Genomic DNA, 14,420 nt, shown 5'->3' with positions numbered 1-14,420 from the left:
CCTTTGTAAATTGTAGTCTTTTAGGACTCGTGTTTTGTCTAGGGTATAAATATGGACCCTCGACCATTGTAATAGGGGTTCACAACCAAATCAATACAACCGGCCCCGTGCCAACTTTTGAGTCCTTTTGTCATGTCATCGAGTTCTTCGAGAGGAGTCATCGATCCGTCGACCTTCGTAAGTTCCGACAACCTTGTTATCATGTTTAGTATCATGCGGTGGATTTAGACGTGATGCAAGTAGTCTTGTTTGTTTTCAATGATCGTGCGGTGGATCTTTGCTTGACAATCAAGAAGTCTTTGCTTATGCTTTGTTTATGAGTAGATACCGTGCGGCAGGCGTTTGCTCAATATGCTTAGTGAAAGCAAGACAGTTATTGGCTCTATTAGATACGGCAAAATCTAAATAGATTCATTAAGTTATCCTGTGTTGCATGTTTTAAATATTTTATATATTTGTAACACACTTCTGCCCAATCTAGATTGATATTGTTTGGCCCTCTCTTATGGTTTTATTCGTGCTTCAATGATCATTGCTTCTCATATTACCTTTGCAAATAGATAACATGCTCATAATGGCTGAATTATTTTAATCTAGATTGTCACATGTCGTGGGTTCATGCATGTTAATTACGTTTAAGCTTTAACGAAACTAGGTGTCGTGCGGCAGATGCCGGTTTTAGATTAGTTTAATCGTATTTATTTGCATGTTCCTTCTTCATGGACCCCAACTCGGCTGGACTACTGAGCTTGGTTATGCATTAACTCATAATTAATTTCACTTGTTCAAACATGTCTTCCCATGCACATGCATTCGGCAATCGGATCTTTACGTGTGTTCATCTTACGATTAGCTGAATGGTTTATAAACTTGTTGGCAGACAGCTTCCTATAGCTGTATGTCGTTGTAAGTGGCTTCAGGGCCGTATATATGGAACTGTCTGGTCTCACCCGACATGTTCCGGTTTGGCATTTAACTGTTTTATCCCTTGTTAGTTTTTTTCAGGTCAAACTGACTGGCATGTTTCCAGATCACGAAGCACCCGGGGACCCGATTGAAGCCACGCTTTCCGGCTTGCTGTGTGTGAGGCACAGTGTGTCACATTTTGTGTCAACACCTCCACCAGTCATCATCTTTCCCAATCCACTTCCTGTACTTAATCGGGATGAAGTCCCTAACAAGTAACCCTAAGATAGTCTTGTATTTGGTCAAAGCTATAGGCGGTGAGAGTGGATCCTCGAATTCATCGAACTCAGTAATATGCCAGTGTGCACTCCTACCAATAGGAATCTTTGACATGCCTTGCTTGGATCTGGCCTTTCTGCTACCCGAACCCTCTAGCTCCTCGGCCGTTGGAGGCTCCTGCTAGAGACACCATGTAAGCTATGACCCTCTCAATTGATTAGCGTGTGTGGCTACATAGTGACATGATACCAAAGTTACCTAGCCATCTTGGTCATTTTGACCCAGATCGAGCAGGCCAGACGGGGTCCATGGCTGCTCATTCTCACCGACCTGATTGACACCATCACCATTTGTTAGATCATGTGGCTCTCTCATCCCAGCGATACCAGCCGCTTCTTGTTGCCGATCAGTTGTTCGGCGATGGGGTAACAGGCGACGATGAGTCATGGCTGTGACACGATCGTGGTTAGTTTTGGCCATGGACAACTACTAATAGCATATGTTCATATATATATATAATATGTTTAATGCAAAGTCTAATAATAAGTCCACATACAACAAAGTCAAATAATAGCATATGTTCACCTAGAACAAATTCATTGTTTGATTGACCACATACAACAAAGTCCACCTACTGTTCTATGAAACTAAGCCTACATCAACTTCCAAATAAGAAAAGCGATGACCATAGCCATAAATAAAAGCATGACATCTTTCCAAGACCAAGGAGCAATTATCTTAATCTTCACATCTCCGGCGGGTGGCTTCTCTTCGATCTCCAATGCCAGCGGATGGCTAATGGAGACGGGGATCCTGATCTTCCGTCAGGTGATGGTAACTATTGTTGTGGTGGAGAATGACACACCAATCCAGCTTCAGATCGAAAGATTGAACCCTGCAATCTTAGCACCATAGCTCCTCTGGTTATCAACCAAGTCACGAACCAGAATCTGCCAGGGTGCTGCGACACCGTCTTTTGGTCCATTGGACCATGTATCGAGTTTGGGCCCATTAGGGGCGCATCCAGGGGTCTTGTACGACCCTAGAGTCTTCATAAACAACTGCCACCCCTCCATTAGGGTTCGGGTTTTGCTTAGATTATTCTGTCAAGAACAGTTTCGCCATTCATCGGTTTGTGAGACCCCAACTTCGTGAGATAATCATTCATCTGCAATTTGGTTGCATTCTTTCCTATTCTTGCTTGTGTTCTTCATTGCACAGGCAGGGATTAGCCTTCTTGGGAGGTCAACCTGGTCCATGACTTGGTTGATAACCAGAGGAGCTGTGGTGCTAAGATTGCAGGGTTCGATCTTTCGATCTGAAGCCAGATCGGTGTGTCATTCTCCGCCATAACGATAGTTACCATCACCTGACAGAAGATCAGGATCCTCATCTCCATTAAGTGGTAATCAGAGCTAAGGTATACAGTCAGGTTCACATTTATTCCCTACTTTGAGGAGTTCACATTCGTTCCATAGTCCAGTGCCATACTCGTTTTTCCTATCCTAGAACCTTCCGCGCCATAGCCTTTGCATATTTCAGTTTTAGAGTCCGTCGTGTTGAGTTTGTGTCCTGGTCGAGGTCTTGTTGCTGGTTAGGTCATGTTAGAGTCCTGTTCGTATGTTTTTCCCCATCGTTTCCATCAAATCTTTGCTGTTGTGACCAGTTTTGCGCACATTGTTCCCGCTTTGTCCTCTAATTCGGAGCCAATTCTTAAAACTGGTCTAGTTTTCGCATACGAACTCCAATTTTGACGTTCCATATATCAAAATCGATCAGAAATTTTTTTTGGATCCATCCATCCTTGTCTTGCTGGGGTTTGAAAATTTTAAATTGGTCAAAAAGTGGTCACAAGATCCTCTTTTTGTGGTCACATAGTTTTTGTCGATTTTGAGCAAGTTTTCTAAAAATTTCACAGGCCACGTCTTTCACTTGTTTCAGCTCATATTTTCTGTGGTTACTTCTTTTGTGCTCCTAAGTAAAGGAAAAATATCAAAAAAATAAAATAAAAAAGTTGAAATTTCCCAAAAAACAATGACAACCAAAAAAATAGAAAAAAAAGAGAGGGACAAAAGAGGAACAATATTTAGAGGAGCACATAGAGAAGACCAAAGTGAGCTGTGTTAGCGTGTGCTGTCTGGTTCCTTATTTGTGTTGCTGTTTCCATCCACCATACTTGTTTTTCATACACCTATCACCTTGATATCCACCATACTTTTGTCACACACTTGGTACTTGGAACATTTTAGACTAGCAACGAGAACAAGTACTTTGGACTATAATTCATCATTACTTTCTGTTACTAATTTGTGTGCCAGATATACATATTACTCTTTGTGTGCCTTCTAAGCTCCACAAACTCTTCAGATCAGTACAGACATAGGGCCTTGCAATCTCGGTACCACTGCCTCACAGGTATCACGAACCAGTCGCCGGTTGTACCGCCCACTGCATGTGTTGGTAAGAACTTTGTAAGAGCTTGGTAAGACGCTTCCACTTGCTGTGAAAAGTGACACCACTACAACTACGTAGTCATTTGGTAGGGATAACTTTCACCGTTTGTTCCTGTTTTTGTGTTTTCAATGGCAGGAGGTGAACAGACTAGAGATAACAATCCTAAGGGTTTCAACGAGTGTGTCAGTCAAGAGCAACTACAAGCTGTTGTAGAGGATGCCCAAGAAAGGATGAATGAGACCGTCAGGAAGGTCGTCACTGATGCACTCATTGAACTCAACATTGGCAATTGCATGGAGAGATTAGACAAGCGAATTTCCACACTAACCGACAAGGTTACTGAGTTGGAAACCTTTGTGGCGGGCAACAACGACGTCTTCGGCAGCAACACCGATGGTCAAGACACGGTGTATGATGTCAACAGGAACATAGGTCGAGCAGCTTTCCGACAAGAGAGATTACGACAACGTCTTCGCCGCATCATGACAGGTATGGGTGGTGTCCACCACCACCACCATCAAGGTAATAATCACCGTGTGCCCGATGATCCTTATGCTAAAATTAAGTTCACAATACCATCTTTTTTGGGTCATTATGATGCTGAGGGATATCTTGATTGGGAGATGACGGTAGAACAAAAGTTTAGTGCCCACCTTGTACCTGAGCAGCATAGAGTTAGACAAGCTACTAGTGAGTTTAAGGATTTTGCCATTATTTGGTGGAATGGGCTAGCTGCATAGAATGCTTTACCTAGTACGTGGGAAGAACTTATGGTAGCTATGCGTGATCGTTTTGTTCCTCCTTCTTATCATAGAGACTTGCGTAAGAAATTGATGCATTTAGAACAAGGAGATAAATCTGTATAGGATTACTATGGTGAGCTCCAAAAGGGATTGATGCGCTGTAGTGTTGTGGAGGGAAACAAAGATGCCATTTGTCATTTTTATTCGGGTTTGAGGCGTGAGATTCAGGACATTGTTGATTATAAAGAATTTAACACTGTCAACCAGTTGTTTCAGTTTGCTATGCTTGCAGAAAAGGAATTGTAGGGGCGTGAACAATAGGGCAAGAGCAAGGTCAGCACTAGCACATACACGCCACGCTTGGCACCATCTTCAGGGCTGACCAAGCCAACCACTTTTTAGGCGCCTCCACCAGCGAGCAGGCGACCAGCAACCTCTAGAGTTTCCGCTACACCTAAGGCACCTCCCGCATGACCTTCAGATTCAGGTAAAAATTCTTTGCAGGTGCCTACCAAGAGTTCCTTATCTGTTGCATCGATGAGATGCACTTCGGGTATTCAGTGCCACCGCTGCCATGGCATTGGCCATGTGTAGAAGGACTACCCAAGTCAGCGGGCATATATTGCTACAAAAGATGGTTACATTAGCACCTCTGACATTGAGCATGAAGAAGACCAAGATGCAGATGAGGAGGGCGGCGAAGTCCTTGGTGACAAGGCCACGGCTTCCTATAGGAGCATCATTGTACAGAGGGTGCTCAGCTCACAAGTCCACCAACCTGAGAAGATACAACGCCATAACTTGTTCCAGATTTTCTTCATCATCAACGACCGTCGAGCACGTGTCATTATTGATGGAGGTAGCTGCAACAATTTGGTGAGTTCTGATTTGGTCAAGAAGCTTGGCTTGACCACACGCCCACACCCACATCCATACCATATTCAGTGGCTAAATGATTCTAGTAAAGCAAATGTAACACAAACTTACAGAGTTTCATTTTCCATTGGTTCTTATGCTGATTCTATTGATTGTGATGTGATACCTATGCAAGCTTGTTCACTCTTATTGGGTCATCCTTGGGAACATGATAATGATGCTACACACCATGGTAGACGTAATGAATACACTTTTGTGCATAAAGGAAAGAAAATTACTTTGGTACCTTTGACCCCTGCTCAAATTGTACAAGCTGATAGAGAACACGCTGCTAGTTTGAATGATGTTCAATCTGAAAATCAGCAAGTTACTAATTCTATTTTCCCACCTAAGAAGGATAAGTCTACATCTATTTCTAAGGCTGAGGGGATTAAATTGAAGGGTGGTGTTATGCTTGCAACAAAATGTGACTTTGCTAAAATTTCTGATGATGATATTTGCTATGCTTTGGTATACAAATGAGCTATGTTTTCGCTTGATGATATTGTTAGCTCGGTACCTCCTGCTGTCACTAACCTTTTGTAGGAGTATGAGGACATTTTTCCAGTTGAGATACCCCCGGGGCTGCCACCTATAAGAGGGATAGAGCATCAAATCGATTTGATTCCGGGAGCAACCTTGCCCAACCGTGCTGCCTATCGAACCAATCCTGAGGAGACTAAGGAAATTCAACGGCAAGTCCAAGACCTATTGGACCACAGGTATGTACGTGAAAGCCTTAGTCCTTGTGCTGTTCCTGTACTTTTGGTTCCTAAGAAAGATGGAACTTGGCGTATGTGTGTTGATTGTAGAGCCATCAATAATATTACTATTTGGTACTATCATCCTATTCCTAGGCTAGACTACATGCTAGATGAGTTGTGTGGTTCTATAATTTTCACTAAGATTGACTTGCAAAGTGTCTACCACCAAATTAGAATGAAACTTGGAGATGAATGGAAAACTGCGTTTAAAACCAAATTTGGGTTGTATGAGTGGTTAGTAATGCCTTTTGGTTTGACAAATGCACCTAGCACTTTCATGCGTTTAATGAATGAGGTTTTAAGAGCTTTTATTGGACATTTTGTGGTAGTTTACTTTGATGATATATTGATTTACAACAAGTCTTTTGATGAACATATGGATCACTTATGTGCTGTTTTTAATGCTTTACGTGATGCACGTCTATTTGGTAACCTTGAGAAGTGCATCTTTTGCACGGATCGAGTTTCTTTTCTTAGCTATGTTGTAACTCCATAGGGAATTGAGGTGGACGAGATGAAAATTGAAGCCATAAAGAGCTGGCCAGTTCCTCAAACTGTCACACAGGTGAGGAGTTTTCTTGGTCATGCAGGATTCTACCGCTGCTCCGTCAAAGATTTCAGCACCATTGCTGCCCTATTGCATGAGTTGACGAAGAAAGGAGTGGTGTTTCATTAGGGAGAGGCACAAGAGGAGTCCTTTGACACTTTGAAGGACAAGCTTACACACGCACCATTGCTGCAACTTCCAAATTTTGGTAAGACTTTTGAGCTAGAATGTGATGCTAGTGGAGTTGGCATTGGTGGTGTTTTGATGCAAGATGGTAAACCAGTTGCTTACTTTAGTGAAAAATTGCATGGTCCTATTCTTAATTATTCCACATATGATAAAGAATTGTATGCACTTGTTCGTTCTTTAGAGACGTGGCGTCATTATTTGTGGCCTAAAGAATTTGTTATTCATTCTGATCATGAATTGCTTAAGTATCTTCGCTCTCAAAATAATCAGAATCGTAGGCATGCTAAATGGGTTGAATTTATTGAATCTTTTCCTTATATTATCAAACACAAGAAAGGGAAGGATAATGTGATTGTTGATGCTTTGTCTAGAAGATATACATTGCTGTCCCAACTTGATTGCTGGATTTTTGGTCTTCAATCCATTAAAGAACAATATGCGCTTGATCCTGATTTTAAGGATATGTTGCTTAATTGTAGAGAGGGACGCACATGGAATAAGTTTATGATCAGTGATGGGTTTTTGTTTAGAGCTAACCGCCTATGCATTCTAGTTGGTTCCGTTCGTCTTTTGTTGTTGTAGGAGGCACATGGAGGCGGATTGATGGGACATTTTGGTGCCAAGAAGATGGAGGAGGTGTATGTGGCTCGGTGTGCCACATATCAAAAAGCTAAGTCGCGGTTGAATCCACATGGTTTGTATATGCCTCTTCCTATTCCTTCTACTCCTTGGGCTGATATATCTATGGATTTTGTGTTGGGTTTGCCAAGGACTAAGAGGGGGAGGGATAGTATTTTTGCGGTGGTTGATCGTTTTTCTAAGATGACACATTTTATTCCTTGTCATAAGAGCGACGATGCTGTTCATATTGTTGACCTTTTCTTTCAAGAAATCATTCGCTTGCATGGTATGCCTTCTACTATTGTTTCAGATCACGATGCAAAATTCTTGAGTCATTTTTGGCGCACGTTGTGGAATAAATTGGGAACCAAGCTGCTGTTTTCTGCAACATGTCATCCCCAAACTGATGGGCAAACTGAGGTTGTGAATCGAACATTGTCCACCATGTTGAGAGCCATTTTGAAGCACAATTTGAAGATGTGGGAAGAGTGTTTTCCGCATGTGGAGTTTGCGTATAACAGGGCGGAACATTCCACCACCAAGGTAAGTCCTTTTCAGGTAGTGTATGGTTTTAACCCCCGTGCTCCTATTGATCTTTTGCCTTTATCTACCACTAAGAGAATACATAGTGATGCTAGAGAGCGTGCTGATTTTATTTGTAAGTTGCATGAAACAACTAAAGCAAATATTGAAAGAATGAATGAAAAGTATAGAATTGCTGGTAGTAAAGGTAGAAAAGAGATGAAACTTGAACCGGGTGATTTGGTTTGGTTACATTTGAGAAAAGATAGATTTCCTGAGCTGCGTAAGTCTAAATTAATGCCAAGAGCAGCTGGTCCTTATAAGATCATTGAGAAAATAAATGATAATGCCTACAAACTTGAATTGCCACCCGAGTTCGGGGTTAGTCCCACCTTTAACATTGCAGATTTGAAACCTTATTTAGGAGAAGAAGATGAGATTGAGTCGAGGATGACTCCAATTCAAGAGGGGGAGGATGATGAGGACATCACTTCTTTAGAGGTACCCGCTGATCCTCCAACCGTCATGCAAGGTCCAATGACCCGGGCTCGAAAGCGACAACTCAATTTAGAGGTGAGCTCGTTCTTAAGCGATACTTTTCATACTTTTGAGAATAGACTACTACCTAATGATGTTATCTTGCTTAGGAACATTGGAGAGGGTCATGAAGGACTTAGGGGAAGTGGTGGAGGTGATGATGACCAGCAAGGACGTCCAACACAAGCCGGAGGCCCAGTCCAACAAGAATTTGAGTCTGTCTCGGCCTCTAGGACTAGTCTGCCTTAAACTGGTCACCTAGGATGCATCCGGACTCCATTTTCGATGATCCACATATGGATAGAAAGCTAATTTGATAAGGAAGCCAATCCAAGTGGTTTCACATCAAAAGCTATTCGGAATCAATGGGAATCGTTGAAACAAGTAAGCGTCCAGAATCTGCCAGGGTGCTGCAACACCGTCTTTTGGTCCGTTGGACCATGTATCGAGTTTGGGCCCATTAGAGGCGCGTCCAGGGGTCTTGCACGACCCTAGAGTCTTCATAAACCACCACCGCCCCTCCATTAGGGTTCGGGTTTTGCTTAGATTATTCTGTCAAGAACAGTTTCGCCGTTCATCAGTTTGCGAGACCCCAACTTCGTGAGATAATCATTCATCTGCAATTTGGTTGCGTTCTTTCTTCTTCTTGCTTGTGTTCTTCGTTGAGCAGGCAGGGATTAGCCTTCTTGGCGAGGTCAACCTGGTCCATGACTTGGTAGATAACCAGAGGAGCTGTTGTGCTAAGATTGCAGGGTTCGATCTTTTGATCTGAAGCCGGATCGGTGTGTCATTATCCGCCACAACAATAGTTACCATCACCTAACGGAAGATCGGGATCCCCGTCTCCATTAATGGCCATGGTTTGCATTCATTGGACCATAGTAGGCTGATTGCCCATGGTTTGCAAGGTAGGCCGGATGACTATAGTAGGCCCTCAAAGCTTCAGCTTCTGTGTTGTATTTTTTGTGCAAATTACCAGGGTAGCGATTGACTTGAGCATAGCAATCTTCCTAGGTTCGATAAATCTCAGGCATGTGACCAACATGCACTACAAACCATGCCATGGTTGCCAATACATTTAAGTAAATTAGGCATGTGGTAAGTGATAATGGTAACTCACTGAACAAGAGTTATTATTCAAGTTATATGGCCAAACTAAATCTATTTAATGTTCTTTATCCTCGACATTCCAAACTAAATATATTTAAGCAAGAGAAGAAATTCTTATCTAACTCTTACACAAACAGAACACTCCCTACCGTCACAAATAAGACGTCCACAGTCATTAACATGTACCTTTGACTGCTAGTTTCCATTGCTTGCAATAATTACAAAGTACAGAGATATCATAGCATTATGCAACTACTATTCAAGATAGATATGCTCATATCATTGTCACATATTCAATCTAACTATGTCAAGAGGTGTTGATGATCAATGTTTAAATACTTAGACTACACAAAGCGCAAAAGGTCACTTAGTTGTGACTCGAGGGAATAACTTGTTGCGACAACATGCAAATAACACCAATGGTTCTTAAACAGTTTAGGGCCATGATTACTAGGTCCTCTCTAAATCAGTAGGTAGCATAATCTCTTCAGGGAAAAACTAACTGGTTTATGTAACATCATGTACATATAAGGATAACTAAACCAAGGAGTAACAGCATGTAACTCAATCGAATAGGAATCGGCTGCTATTGGGAAGACAACAACCGTGGGGCATTTCATCTAACACTTAGCGGGCAGTGAGCCACGCACTCACCATGGGGGTGGGAAAGCAGCTATCCGCGCACGTTCCTGAAGGCCTCGGTGGTGCTCTGGCATCGGGCGGTGGACGGCGTGGGGAGTGCTCCGGCGTGGGGCGGTGCACGGGCTTCGGCATCGAAGAAGAGGAGCGCGGGGCTAGGAACGGCAGCGCGGGGGGCGGTGGACGGTTGCTCCAACGTGGGGTGGTGCACGGGCCTCGACGTCGAAGAAGAGGAGCGTGGGGCTAGGAACAGCAGCGCGGGGGACGGTGGACGGGTGCTCCGGTGTGGGGCGATGCACGGGCGTCGCCGTTGAAGAAGATGAGCACGGGGAACGGTTGGCGTGGGGTTGAAATTTGGATAATTTCAACCCGTGGTGGCCTTTTATACCAGACCTCATCACTGCCGGTTCTAATTAGAAATCGACAGTGATGGTGGCACATCACTATCGATAGTAAGTAGGAACCGACAGTGATGGTGGTACATCACTGCCGGGCCATTCTTTCAACCGGCAATAATTTCCGTGTAGCGGTTACAGCATAAGTAACTTATCTTTTCCACTTCTTTCTAATACCTCCTACTGGCTCAACGGTTAAGACCCCGCAACTTAGCCCCTAATACCCGTGTTTTAATCTCGGGCGGCCCAATTTTTTGGGTTTAATTTTATAATTTATCAGTGATGGTGGTACATCACTGCCGGTTGTAAGTAGGAACCGATAGTGATGGTGGTACATCACTGCCGGGCCATTCTATAAACTGGCAGTGATTTCCATGTAGCGGTTACGACATTAGTAACTTATCTTTTCCACTTCTTTTGAATACCTCCTACTTGCTCAATGGTTAAGACCCCGCAACTTAGCCCCCGATACCCGTGTTCGAATCCTGGGCGGCCCAATTTTTTGGTTTAATTTTATAATTTATTAAGCAGTCTAAAGGTCAAAAAGATAAAATAAATGTGTTGCATCCCTGAATCGAACCGAAGCCTACAAGTTACAAAGCAGCGCACAAACCATTGAGCTATCACCTGATTTCGGAAAGTTTGAAATAATTTATTCCTTTGAGTGATTATCTGTCCCTGCTTTGCACGTAGGCCCTTCAACTCCCTGGCCACGCTGGTCGCGCGGTTTCCATGAAGAGCCGCTGTTTTACTTGGTCCTTGGACTGGTCGTAGCCCTTTAGTTCCCCATGAAGAGACGCCGCATTTACCCAGGAGTCCATCGGCTGCTCGCGCCAGTTCCCAATGTAGGCATGCTCCGTCTTTCGAGGGGTGCGAGTTATTGCATCGTGATTAGTTCCACGCCTATATATATAAGCCAGTCCCCCATGCACAGTCGGCCGCCATTGCACCACCGCGCGTCAAGAAAGCGAAGCACCCTTCCCACGCACACCACGCCCCGGCCCTCGACCCGTCGCCACAATGCCTCGCTGCTTGAAGACAACATGGGTGATGCTGAACCCGTCGTCCTCACGTCGCCCCCTGATGGCAGCTCCACCGACGCCGTCGTTTGAATCGGACCTCGAGGTGAACCTCGAGGATGATCTGGACCGTGAGACCACATTGGAGGAGGAACCGGAACCTCTTCTGGTGGAGGAGGTTGTCTTCAACTCGTTGGAGATGGCTCGAAAGGAGGAGGAGGACCGGCACCTCTATGCCATCACACAGAAGGAGACCGACGACTGCATCCTGAAGCGCGTCGTCGAGATCTCCAAGGAGGAGGAGCACCGCAGCGAGGAGGAGGAGCGCCGCCGCAAGGAGCACCACCGCAAGGAGGAGGAGACCGAGCGGCGTCTCACAATGGACGCGGAACGGCGCCGGCGCTAGGTTGAGCGACGAAAGAAGTGCAAAGAGGAGCACCGGCAGCAGGGGGACGACGCATGCGGCAGCACCGGCAGTAATTAGTAGCACTAGTGATTAATCAATGTCTTAGGTCGATGTAATAATTTACTGGTGCTGAAAAAAACCATGTCGTCGAATCCTTTGTTTGATCATCATCACCTTGCAATTGGGTTGATACTTGCATTGCATGACCTCGTTTTATTTGCTTACATATTGGATGTTGCATTGTATGACCTCGTTTTGCTTACATCGTCCCTTGGATTGTATGTGGCGATGCATCTTGGTCGTTGTCTCGTTGTCACGAAGACCGTAGTATATGATATGCTACGTACCAGAGATGGAGGGGGCCAATAGGACTGTTGCACTTCTAGACATCACTGTCGGGCCATTCTTTAAATCGACAGTGATTTCCATGTAGGGGTTACAGAATAAGTAACTTATCTTTTCCACTTCTTTCGAATACCTCCTACTGGCTCAACGGTTAAGACCCCGCAACTTAGCCCCCGATACCCGTGTTCGAATCCCGGGCGGCCCAATTTTTTTGGTTTAATTTTATAATTTATTAAGCGGTCTAAAGGTCAAAAGGATAAAATAAATAAACCTTAGCACACATCCTATACTAGCACAGCGGTTAAGTGTCTGAACTCTGTAGCCCGAGACCCGAGGGCTAGCACAATTATTTTTTAATTTTTTATATATCACTACCGGTTTTTAAAATAAACCGATAGTGATAACAAGCATCACAGTCGATTTTTTCTCATCACTGCCGGTTTTTTTTTGAAACCGACAGTGATGTTTATATATATTAAAAAATTCTTTTATATACTGAATAAATAGAAGCATATGTATTCCTATGTTGAAATGGCTTGAAATGTTTTTGGCAAGCTTGTACACCCAAATTAAGATCCCACACAGGATCTTAGGTTTTTCTAATTATTTTTTTTATTAATTATATTTTTCTGTGTGCTGAATGAGACAAAAGAGGGTGAATTTTATCTTGGACCTAATAGATTTTTTCATCCACCTCCACAAAATTCTTATCCCTAGGGTACATTAGATCCTGTGTAAAAGTTTGACACTATTCTAGATCTTTTCGTGGGTAGACTCAGTTGAAGCTATAATTAAACGGTCTCGTCGCGCGGAAATTCAATTAAACCTCAGAAAGTAGCAAACCATCTCCGAAAAATCCCAAACTCGGTGTTCCCTTCGCATGTGTCACGTGCAAACCTGAGAATAATTTTGAGACCAATACAACACCAGAATGCATATGAACCACATAAACATTGATAACCTATGTGTATAGTCATGGTTCGATGAAAGGGCACATGTACCTCTGTAAAGCATGTATACTCCGCCTATGTCGAAATGACTTGAATTTTTTTTGGCAAGCTTGTACACCCAAATTAAGATCCCACACAGGATCTTAGGTTTTTCTAATCATTTTTTATTAATTATATTTTTTGTGTGCTGAATGAAACAAAAGAGGGTGAATTTCATCTTGGACCCAATAGATTTTTTCATCCACCTCCACAAAATTCTTATCCTTAGGGCACATTAGATCCTGTGTAAACATTTGGCACCATTCTGGATCTTTTCGTGGGTACACTCATTTCAACCTATAATTAAACGGTCTCGTCGCGTGGAAATTCAATTAAACCTCAGAAAGTAGCAAACCATCTCCGGAAAATCCCAAACTTGGTGTTTCCTTCACACGTGGCATGTGCAGGCCTGAGAATAATTTTGAGACCAATACAACACCAGAATGTATATTTCTAATAACGCAACAAATGTTACACGAATTACACGCATGACAATAATAAACACACAAAGCCGTACATATTAAAATTAGAACCCACATAAACTACGACCTTGAAAACCTAGCTAAATAAACTTTAATTACTATCGGAATCACTACCGGGATCGATCGGGCCATGCACACTAACATGCCTCTGTAGCCATATATGGTAATTGATGTCACGGATTATGTATCCGCTTGTATCGATGAAGTCCAATGCCCGTATGAGTGCACTCTCTCGTGCCTCATAATACCGAAAGAATGGTCGGCCATAGATGTAACCTACTAAACAACCACTACCCCTGTTATTAATCCTTATATAGTACTGGCATCCTTCTATAGTGAGTTGGCCGAGGTTTCCATTATAGAAGTCCCAATCATACCCGAGTTGCTCCGTAGCTTGGTCTAGAACGGCCCACAAGCCACATGCAGCATAGGTAAGGTCCTGTAGCGCAATCTACATGCGGAGAAAAAAATTAGAGAATGTTATTACAATAATAAACAACAAATAACCATGACTCAAGTATAAGTGACCATTTTACCGCATCCGCATGGTTGTAACTT

At 43.3% G+C, this 14,420-nt stretch overlaps 1 pseudogene; it reads right to left on the bottom strand.

Moving 5' to 3' along the window:
* LOC136465071 (carboxylesterase 15-like) overlaps window positions 1–11,442 on the bottom strand; it is a 33,515-nt pseudogene extending 22,073 nt beyond the window's left edge.
* Between the last annotated feature and the right edge of the window lie 2,978 nt (window positions 11,443–14,420).

Source organism: Miscanthus floridulus, chromosome 7, assembly GCF_019320115.1.
Source record: "Miscanthus floridulus cultivar M001 chromosome 7, ASM1932011v1, whole genome shotgun sequence".
Taxonomy (NCBI): domain Eukaryota; kingdom Viridiplantae; phylum Streptophyta; class Magnoliopsida; order Poales; family Poaceae; genus Miscanthus; species Miscanthus floridulus.
This window is presented reverse-complemented; position numbering and strand designations above follow the sequence as displayed.